The 6,831-nt window shown below is 42.0% G+C and overlaps 1 protein-coding gene across 7 annotated transcripts in view; it reads right to left on the bottom strand.

Annotated features, from left to right (window-relative positions):
* Window positions 1-6,831, bottom strand: part of OSBPL9 (oxysterol binding protein like 9) — a 132,785-nt gene that overhangs the window by 115,887 nt on the left and 10,067 nt on the right. The gene's annotated exons all lie outside the window — the stretch shown is intronic.

Here is a 6,831-nt window from a genome sequence, read left to right as displayed (position 1 = left end):
ATTTGGGGTTAGGGCCAGCCAGCCCACAACCCCACCCCATGGCCAGCCCCACACCCAATCAGCCCCCACTACCCCAATTGGCCCGCAGCCCTTCCACCCAACCAACTCTGCCCCGATCAGCCCCCCACACTCCAATCAGGGGCAAGACCGGTGGCTACCACCCGCAGCCCCTCCCCACGGCTGACCCCGTCCCCAATCGGCCCCCCCACCCCAATTGGGGACAGGGTCCACTGTCCAACTGCCAGCTGCCTCCTCCTCCCAACAGGCCTGGCCCCAACCCACCCCAATAGGGGCCAGACCAGCTGGACCCCACCTGTGCATGATTTTGTGAACTGGGCCTCTATCTATGTATATAAAAATCCAGAGACCGTAACACCGTAATGACTGGAACGACCAGTCACTATGACACCCACTGCAGCCAGCAAACTGGCCGATCAGGAGTGGGGCCAGCCAGCCACTCCCTGATCGCCCCCCACCTCAATAGGGGGTGGGGTCGGCCAGCCAACCACCTGAGGCCCCTCCACCCAGCCAACTCTGCCCTTGATCAGCCCCCCCTCAGCCAGCTCTGGCCCCAATCGGCCCTCCCACACACCAATTGGGGGTGGGGCTGGCCAGCCCACCACTTACAGCCTCTCCCCACAGCTGGCCCCACCTCCAATCAGCCCCCATCCCAATTGGGGGTGGGGCCCACTGGCCAGTTGCCCTCAGCCCCTCCCCACAGCTGGCCTGACGCTGGTCAGGCCCCGATAGGGGGGGGGGTGGGCTGGCCAGCCAACCTCCCACTGTCTCCTCCTCCCCACAGGCCCAGCCCCAATACTCCCCGATCAGGGTCAGGCAGGCTGGACCTCACCCATGCACAAATTCATGCACTGGGCCTCTAGTTACACTATAGTTTTCATTCTTCCATCATGCCCCTTAACTCTAGACCAGTGTTTCTCATATTCTAGTGAATTTGAGAATCACCTACAAGGCTAAGAATCACCTGGGAGTTTAAGAATCACTCCCAGATGATTCTAACTCAGGCAGATAGAGGACCACATTTTGAGGAATATTATTTTAGCTTTATCTCTTTGCAATTCTATAAATGGGTCACACTTTTTACTGCTGACATTTTTTCATCCAAAAATTCCTCAGCTTGGAATATCTTTGACCCTGATTTTCTGCCGTGCTGTCACTGATCACATAATGTGCCTTAGCTCTGTCTGGTTTGGATTCCCATCCCTGAGCTCCCAGAGTCTTCTGTGTTCCCCTGTTGTGGCCTGTACCACCCTGTGCAATAAAGGCTAGTTAACTTGTCTGACTCACCCATTAAGACTGCACATTCCTTAAGGATAGGAATTGTATCTGGCTTATGCTTCAGAACAGTGTCTGCAACATATTAGGTTCTCAAAAAATATTTACTCAAAAAACATTGCTTATCCTTTGTCTCTTACTAGACTGAGCCAAGCAAAGACTATGTTCTATGGTAACAAGCAGAAAGTATTCCTAAAAATCACTTAGTGGTGTGTAATAAAATTTAAAAAAACCTTAAATAATCAAAGTTTTCAAAATATTTAGTATCTCAACAACCAGTACTTTTCTGTACTCCCCTATGTAAGAAGCAAAAGAAGCCAATATCATGAAGTTATTTTTTAAAGAATTGTCTCACTTTAAACCATAGATGCCTACATCCAAAGTACTGGGCCACAGGCAAACTTCCAGCTATAAGTTAACTAAGTTCTAGGGATTTAAAGTGCCATGGTGACTATAGTTAACAATACTATACTTGGGACATTGCTAAAAGAGTAGATCTTGAAAGTTCTCAACACACACACACACACACGCACACACACACACACACATACACACACACTCACGATAACTATGTGAGGTGATGGATGTGTTAACTAACCTTATTGTGGTAATCATTTTATAATATATGAGTATGTATATCAAATCATTACATTGTATACCTTAAAACTTACACAATGTTACATGTCAGTTATATCTCAATAAAGCTGGAAAAAATAATACAATATTTCTTGGGGGATATTTGCAGGTCTGTACATAAAGGTCTGGCTTATCCTTCTCATTGACTGCATTATAATCTATGAACATAGACCAACAATTTTCTTTTTTATTTAAATAACTAGAGGCACAGTACACGAATTTGTGCACCAATGGGGTCCCTCCGCCTGGCCTGTGGGATCGGGCCAAAACTGGCTCTCCGACATCCCCCAAGGGGTCCCTGATTGTGAGAGGGCATAGGCCAGGTCGAGGGACCCCACCGGTGCATGATCGGGGCTGGGGAGGGACTGCAGGAGGGCTCCAGGGTTTGTCCGGCCTGTCTCGCTCAGTCCCAATCGGCCAGACCCCAGCAGCAAGCTGACCTACCAAGTCAGAGAGTCTGCCCACTGGTGGTCAGTGCATGTCAGAGTGAGCAGTTGAGCGGCCTTAGCATATCATTAGCATATTATGCTTTGATTGGTTGAACGGCCACCTGGATGACCGGACACTTAGCATATTAGGCTTTTATTATATAGGATTCTTTATTCAAAGTATTACATGTCCCCTTTTTCCCCCCATTGACCCCCTCCAACCCACTCCTGTCCCCTCTCCCCCACCCTAAGCCTTCAGCACCCTATTATCTGTGTCCATGGGTTATGCATTTATGCATACAAGGCATAAACCAGCAATTTTCAACTGGTGTGCTACAAGAGGCACACTGATGCGTTGTAAGAATATTAAAAACATGCAATATCTGACTAGTCAGGAGCACTGACCTCTTTTCCATTAGATTGTCAAATAAAAAAATGACAACTGCCAACACAACAATAGCCATCCAGTGTGAGTGAATCAGAAGCATACCTATTTCTTATCAGATCAGCAAAAAATATAATTTTTGGTGTGCCTCAAAATTTTAGTTATTAGTTTGTATGTGCCATGAGATGAAAAGAGTTGAAAAATCGCCGAATTAAATCAACAGAATAGAATTAGAAGTCTAGAAATAAACTCATAGAGTTTTTGGTCAATTGATTTTGACAAGGATACCAAGATCATCAGAATAAGTCTTTCCAATACAGGGTGCTAATACAACTGGTTACCAGCCGTGGGCAAACTACGGCCCGCGGGCCAGATCCGGCCCGTTTGAAATGAATAAAACTATTGAAATAAAAGACCGTACCCTTTTATGTAATGATGTTTACTTTGAATTTATACTAGTTCACACAAACACTCCATCCATGCTTTTGTTCCGGCCCTCCAGTCCAGTTTAAGAACCCATTGTGGCCCTCGAGTCAAAAAGTTTGCCCACCCCTGGGTTAGACCCATATGAAAAGAATGAAGTTGGGCCCCTACCCTATATCATATAAGTCCATTAAACTACGAATAATAAGCTAAAACTATTAAACTCTTAGAAGAAAACACAGTTATAAATCTTTGTGATCTTGAATTAGGCAATGGTTTCTTAGCTATGATGTCAAAAGCACAAGCAAATAAAAGAAAAAAATACAGTTGACCCTTGAACAGCAGAGGTTTGAAATGTGAGTCCACTTATTCACGCAAACCATATTATTCAAAGGTCAACTGTATTTTGATCCTCAGGAATCTGCATATGTAGAACAACAACTTAAGTCATATGGGGATTTTGACTCAGGGAGCTAGACACCCCTAATCCCCCATGCTGTTCAAGACCAACTGTAAATAAAATAAATATTATCAAGCTTAAAAACATTTATGCTTCAAAGGATACTATCAAGAAAGTGAAAAGATAAACTGTGGAAAGGAAGAAAGTAGTTTCAGTCATATATCTGGTAAGGGACTAGTATCCAGAATATATAAAGAATTCTTACAACTCAACAATAAAGACAAATAACCCAATTCAAGAAGATTTGAATAGATACTTCTCCTAAGCAAACCAAATGGACAGTATCAGCTGGTGATCGATCGAGTTAAAAAGAAAATTAAGTAGGGTGGTGACCAGAAAGTTGTGGGGGGAGGGGTTCTACTTGAACTTAGATGACTTTAAAAGACTATGAGGAGTTGATATCTGAGCTGAGATTTGAATTAGAGGAGCCAGCCAAATGAAGAATCTCAGGGGAAAGTTCAAGACAGAAGGAACAGCAGGAAATGATTCATTAATCTTGGACTGACTTGTTTGGTGTGCACAACAGGAAGTATTTCGCTTTCGGAGAACAATAAAAATAGATTTATTTGTGTTACTCTTAGTAATTTGTGCAGTTATTCAGTGTCTGGTAAGTTAATGTTTAAGAAAAAATATTAATTTTTATTAAAATGTTCTATTATTTTATGTTAATGATTACTCATTTATTTCAGCCCTTTGTATTCAGCATGTCTCTATCAAAATAAACCTACTTTTCTATGAAAATTGAAGGTTTGTTTTTTTGCAGCCCATCTAAGCTTAAACCTTATTTGGCCCATGTTAGCTTTTGAGTTTGACATACTTGCTTTACACGCAAGAGTTAAAATAGTAGTAGGTCTCTTAATTGTCTCACTCTGACTATATTCAATTACTTTACATGAACTTCAGTGTGCCACATAAAACACGTCATCTGAAGGGATGGCTACATACATTTCAAAGTAACTTAAATTAAGAACAGATCAAAATATTCTCCACGTAGGCCCAGCTGGTGTGGCTCAGTGATTGAACGTCGGCCTATGGACCAAGAGGTCTTGCATGGTTCAATTCCCAGTCAGGGCACATGCCCAGATTGTGGGCTCAGTCCCCAGTGTCATGCAGGAGGCATGCCAATCCATGATTCTCTCACATCATGGTTGTTTCTATCTCTCCCTTTCCCTTCCTCTCTAAAATCAATTTTAAAAATTTTTTAAATATTTCTAAAGAAAAAAAAATCAAGCCAGAGTCTCATCTGACCTGACCAGTGTGGCTCAGTTGGCTGGAGCATCATCCTGTACAAAAGACTGTGGGTTCAATTCCAGGTCAGGGCTCATACCTAGGTTGCGGGTTCGATCCCTGGTCAGATCAACTAGGGAAGGCAACCAATCAATGTTCTCTCTCACATCAATATTTCTCTTTCTCCCTCTCCCTTCCTGCGTCTCTAAAAATCAATCAAAAAATATTTTTAAATAGACAAATCTATAGAGACTGAAAGTACATTAGTGGTTGCCTACAGTTAAGGGTGAAATATTGAGGAGTGATTGTTAATGGAAACAGGGTTTCTTTTGGGGGTGATGAAAATTTTCTAAAATTGATTGTGGAGACGGTTGCATAGCTCTGTAAATATACTAAAAAAAATCTATTTTTATACTTCAAATGGATGGTATGTGAATTATTTTTGTTGTTGTTAATACTCACCTGAGGATATTTTTCCATTGATTTTTTTTTAGGGAGAGTGGAAGAGAAAGGAAAAGACAGAGAAACATCGATATGAAAGAAACACATTGATTGGTTGCCTCCTGCATGAGCCCTGACCAGGGCCTGGCGGGGAGGAGGAGCCTGCAACAAAGGTATATGCCCATGACCAGAATCGAACCCAAGACCTTTTGGTCTGCAGGCCAACATTCTACCCACTGAGCCGACTGGCTAAGGCTGGTATGTGAATTCTATCTCACTAAAACTGTTTGTTTAAAAAAGAACAAAAAGCAACAGGCAACACAAAAATTTACCAAAAATTTTCATATGAAATTGTTACAACTAAGATGTTTAGCTATTCTATTACAAAATAAATATTCTTAAACAAAAGCCCATACATAAAAAGGAAGAAGTTAAAAATACATGAGAGAGAGAGAGGGAAGAAAGAAGATAGAGGAGAACATCAATAGACTGAGGTCCTCAAAAAATTTGTGAGCAGATGGAATCCAGAACATGCAAGGATTACCTCTTCCACTATGATGGGGAAGGATGCAGGCAAGAAGAGACAGGAAAATAAGTATACACTAATAGGTATTCCCACCAAATGGACTCTACTGTAATCTCTGTGAAGCATGGCATCTTCTATTAGTGATGGAGGAAAGAGGAAGGTTGAGAGATTGTAGAAAAAAAGCTGCCAGAGTGACAAAGCAAATATTCACCCAATATTTTAATTAGCCATCTGTGCCCTAACAGTAAGGCTAAAATAGAATACAAGAAATGAAATAAGTGGGCAATCTTAGTATGAAGGCTTAATGTGAACAAAACTCCAGGAAACAGAAAATCAACTTTCATAATAATCTTAACATTGGCATGTAAATGGGGAAAAATTAATTATGAATACCTCAAAACACTTTCCTTGAATGTGAAACCATTTATATGACTCCATATACCATGCAAACTTAACTTTTGCCAAAAAAGAAAGTAAATTGCCATTTTTTAAGGAATCAAACTAGTCTAAGAAGATAATCCTTTACAATAAAGTAAATAAAAAGGAAAACAATTGACAGGGCTGGTCATTTGTTTTTCTCTATAAGCAGTAAAAGGCATTCCATTCTTAACCTAAATCACTAGCTTTGATTGGGATTATGTAACTGAAAATCTAATCCTATGACTATTGCCAAATATAGGAGTAGCATATTCTACTTTCTATCCTTCCACAAATACCATCAACAAAACTGCTAACAAGAGAACTAACTGCTTGACTGATTAGCACACGTTATAAGCAAATGATGGCACACTGGGGATATGTTCGACAGGCTATCCTATATAATAAAGAGGTAATATGCAAATTAACCCTCATGCACTCACAAGATGGCTGCCTACAACCAGGCCAGCAGCGGGGGTTAGTGAGGGGCAACCAGGCTGGCAGGGAGGGCAGTTGGGGGCAACCAGGCTAGCAGGGAGAGCAGTTGGGGGTAACCATGCCAGCAGGCGGGGCAGTAAGAGGCAATCAGGCCAGC

Source organism: Myotis davidii, unplaced genomic scaffold, assembly GCF_000327345.1.
Source record: "Myotis davidii unplaced genomic scaffold, ASM32734v1 scaffold79, whole genome shotgun sequence".
NCBI lineage: Eukaryota > Metazoa > Chordata > Mammalia > Chiroptera > Vespertilionidae > Myotis > Myotis davidii.
Note: the sequence above shows the minus strand (reverse complement) of the source record. Positions and strands in the feature narration are given on the sequence as shown.